We start from the raw sequence: 4,796 nt of genomic DNA on the forward strand, positions 1-4,796 counted from the left end.
TGTAGGTAAATGAGCTAGTCAAATGTTTGCTTTCATGAATACATCACTGACGGGTCTATTGAAAGGGAATCATGTCTTTTATACAACGGACACATGAGAATATATAATCAATAAGAGACAATAATGAAGAAAAAAAATATGCTAAAACATTTTTTCCATTTTTTTTAATTATATCTAATTTTATATTATATACACAACCCAATAGAATATTAGGACAAAATTACAGAAATAATGTAGAAATATATTATCAGTGCTTTTCTCCCCAACTAAAAGCACATTTTTACATATGGAGGTAATGGTATGATTGTATACGCTCTTATCCACCTTTTTTGTAGATATCTGATGTGCCTGTAATGAGAAATCGATTGTAGAAGCCATATGCAAATCAGTGCAGAAGTGCTCTGCGGGTGTGACACTGAATTTGAAAGAAGCCATCCACATGTGCTGACACGCCCTCAATGCACTACCAGTCAAATTTGCATATGGCTTATATGCTAGATTTTTCATGACTGACACATTGGATTTCTTTAAAAATTGTATCATTCTTATCGGCAGGCAAGCGCTACACAGCCATACCATTCCCTCCATATGTAAAATGTGTTGACAGGTTACCAATAAGGCTCATTTCACACTTCGTCTGAACCAGAAGTTTAACATACAGTCATGCCTGAAAGTGTTGGCAACCTGCTGGAAGACCCATGATCTAGGATGCAAACCCAGCTTTCTGACACTGGGCACTACATTGAGACCCAAAATCTTTTGGTAATCTTCAGATTTCATGATGCCTTGCATATGTGAAGCCCAGCTGTGCTTGGTATCACAAATCATAGAAGGGTGTATTGAAGGATTCCTCCACAAGAGGCCCCCATAACCATTCACATATGTCCACCTTCCACCTCAGACCACCAGAGGGAGCCCGTTAGGGATAGATAAATAGGGAAGGTGGAGCCAGGCAGCTCAGTTCCTCTGGAGAGTTCAGCAAGTACAAACCTGAATGCAGAGTCGAGCTCAGTTAGTCTAGACTGGAACTGACAGAGAGCAAACCTGTTGAGAGAGTTCCTGCAGTAGAAGCCTGAGAGAGGTCAGTCTGCGGTGGAGCGTGTTCTAGACTCAGTTATAGCTCAGAGAGGTGAGCTTTAGGTGTGCCGGCGCCATAAGATCAGTGAAGCGCGGCAAGCTGCCGTTAGTGTGAGTAGCCTATTGAGGGCCCGAGTAGGCCGAAGGCGAGTAGAGAGAGTTAGTTCATAGGGGGCAGAGGAGCTTAACTAGCTCACCCCGAAGAAGCAGTTACCGGACACCGGGTCCGAAGCTTACCGGGATCTCCATGACCCAGTAAGATAAACCGGAATCCCTGGAGAACTACAAGTCCCAGGATCGCTAAAGTGCTGATACGTACCAGAGCCAGGAGACACATAGGCCCTGTAGGTCGGGAGCGTGCACTCCAAGAGAAGGCCCTACCACAAGGTCAGCCAGCGCAGGACAGAGACAAAGTTAGGCCTAGCTCCAGGCTGGTCAGAAACTTACTACGCAGAGGCAAGAAACAGTAGGCCCAAAACCCGCTCATTGGGGAGGATCCGGACATACACCCTTCACCCTACAGTGCTCCGGGGAGTGCCTGAATTTCCATCAGTAAAAGGTACTGAAGTGACTATTGTGTCCGTCCCTGTTCTTGCTCTGACCCGGCTGAGTCTCTCCGTCCTGCATACCCCGTCCTTACTCTGCCCTGAGGCCTAGCTCCACCTGTGGGGAGCCATACCATCTAGCTGCCTTATCACCGGCCTCAGTCGACTGCGCAGCGCTGGTGAATATCATCAGAAACCATAGGTGGCGTCACGAACTTTTATAAACTTGATATCTATCAACGCCTTTTTAAAGAGAGACCCCAGAGTACGGGCCTGGGAGCCGACCACCGCGACCTCCTTAAGGCTAAAGGCCCGGGTAACCGAGTCATCCCCCATCCCCTGGGCTAGTCATCTCTTCTGGCGTCACAAACAGGATTGCGTGCCAGCTGCAACGACGCCGTGTTTTGCCCGTTGCCACCGGGTACTGTGCGCCTTTATTCTGAACTGTGTACGTAAAGTTGTTGTGAAGGTTGCCGCCATTGTTGGGCCGCTGAGCGAGAAGAAGGGCGTAACCGCGGGAAAATAAGGGGCGTACCTGCAAAAGAGCGCGAAGTCCCAGACACACCCCACGCCTCGACGTCAAATCAGGAAGCGCCAGGTCCTGTACGGAGCGCCGCTGAACGCTCTGACGTAGGACGCAAGCGACGCAAGGTCCTGAAGATAACCGTCACCTGCGGAGCTGCGGCCTACCGGAAGAAAAACCAGAAGGTAGGCCACGGTTAACTAGGGGGGCGCTAAGATGTCCGACGAGCAGCAGAACGCCGACCTGCCGGTCAACGTCCCTGAAGTTCAACCCGCGCCCGATGATGAGCAGGCCGAAGCCGCCGCCCCACCAGCAGCGCCTGTAACACCCGTTATCCCTATGACTTTACCGTACATCCCTGGAGCAAAGTGGCTCCCTCAGTACAACGGCAAACCAGATACCCTGTCTGGATTCAAACGGAAGATATGTGGTATCCTAGACATGTACTCTATGACCGGCAAACAAAGAGCTGCCGTTGTATTAGGACAACTGACCGGTGCTGCGGAACGGGAAGTGGAAACATGGTCAGCCGCAGACCAGGAGTCAGTGTCCGCAATATTCCAAAAACTACAGACTGTATTTGAGGACCTTACTGAGGCGGACCTCCGGATGAGGTTCTACAGCTGCTCCCAACAACCAGAGGACAATGTTCGGGACTACGCCTGGCGTCTCCAAGGGGCCCTGTGGGCTCTGAACCAGGTTAGTCCAACCAGCGTTGAGAATGAGAACAAAATGCTGAAGGAACAGTTTATCCGGGGACTGAAGTCTCCAGAGGAGAGCAGGACTGTGCGTTGGTGGTCCCTGGATCATCCGGATGCCACCTTTGACAATCTTAAGGACATGGCTATAAAAGGACTGCAACCCCTGGAAACAAATGCCATCCAACGTTACCTGGGTGGGGCTACTCCAGTGCCTGCTACACCCACCTTATCCCCAGTGGTTGCTGAAGTTAAAGTCCCAGCAACGTCCCCTAAAGAACTGGACAGTCTGCGCTCTGAGGTGCGTCAGTTGAGCAAAATTCTGACCACCGTGCTGAGTGCTCTGCAGCTGCGGACGGAGCCTGAGGAAGGAGGGAAGATCCTGCTAGCCGATAGCCCTGAGGATGTCCCCTGGATGCGCAGGAGGAGGAGGCCAATACCGCCCTCGCCGAGGACCAGTGACCAGCGTCGTCCACCGAGGGGCCCGACCTGCTACCGCTGCCGCAAGACCGGACACCTCGCCCAGAAGTGTCCTTTAAACGAGAAAACCCTGGGTCCGAGGGCCGACACCCAGGAGTAGACTCACCCGGCCCATCAGACTGGTACAACAGGTTCGTCGGAGGAAGACCTTTCCTGTCCATTGTACTGGACGGGATCCCGACGCATGCCCTGCTGGACACAGGATCTCAGGTAACCATCATGCCTGACGTTCTCTACAAGAGGTTCTGGTCCATGGGGGACCTACATCCGCCAGCGCCTAATTTGACTGTATATGCCTCAAATGGACTCCCCCTTAACCTACTCGGGGTTAAGAATGTGACTGTAAAGGTGGGGAGAGTGGAGCTGAAGGACGAGGAACTAATTGTAGTAGAGACCAATCCTGATGACACTAATCCGTACATGGTACTTGGCACTAACATTGTTGGTAACTGTTTGGGAGAGGTTGTGTTCTTACTCCAACAGATAGCTGACACTGCCAAACCAGTACAGAGGAGGGCGCTACAGAAGGAGATCCGAGTCCTGATGTATCAACAGCAAGTAAGGCTAACAGACGATGAAATCGGTAACGTGAGGGTAACAGACCCCATACCCATTGTCATCCCCCCAATGAGTGAAATGCTCATCTGGTGTAGAGCTGCCATAGGTCTTAGAGGACAGAGCTACCAGGCGGTAGTAGAACCCCTTTGCTCCGAGCATAGACCCACACTCTTAACCGCCAGGGGAGTGGAAGATGTACGTAATGGGAGGGTGCCCGTCCGTCTTCTCAACTTAGGGGAAGATGAGGTCATACTGCCACATTATGCCACTGTTGCCAAATTACATGCTGTCAATAATAACTGCATTCATGAGGCGGAGTCCTTAACCTCACCAGAAGAAGTAGAGGATAATGACCCTGCAACCCAGGTGGAGGATTGGTGTCAACAGCTCCATGTTGGGACAGACACCACTCCTGCCCATCAAAAACAGGGTGTACACTGGGTGGTTCAGGAATACTCGCAGGTGTTCAGTAAACATCTGTGGCACCCCAGGGGTCTGGTTGCCACAGTAATAGAAATATTACGTCTGGGAGCAAGTGGGAGGTTTCTCTGGTCAGGAGCCCTTAATCATGCAACACTTCCTGCCCTGACCTGGGAGGGGAGGAATCTGCCCTTATAAACTGGGTCTGGGGCAGGATAAGTGAGTTGAGTCAGAGCCTGGAGACAGTTCCAGACACAGGGAAAGTGTCAGCAAGGAGCTCTGTAGGAGCTAGGAGCAGAAGACCAGGGGCTGGAAGCTAAGCAGAAATATAGCTCGCCCTGGCAGAAGAATCTGATAACCGGACACCGGAGTCCGAGGCTGTGGGGACTGATATCCACCCAGCAGCAGAAACCAGCCGGCAGGGGATTTCAGGTCCTCTGGCCATAGAAGCCCGGAGGCTCAGTCACAAGAAAGGGACCAGCACCGCCATCCAGG

The sequence above is a fragment of the Phyllobates terribilis genome, unplaced genomic scaffold, assembly GCF_046119375.1.
Source record: "Phyllobates terribilis strain yellow unplaced genomic scaffold, ASM4611937v1 Scaffold_5__5_contigs__length_657084704, whole genome shotgun sequence".
Taxonomy (NCBI): domain Eukaryota; kingdom Metazoa; phylum Chordata; class Amphibia; order Anura; family Dendrobatidae; genus Phyllobates; species Phyllobates terribilis.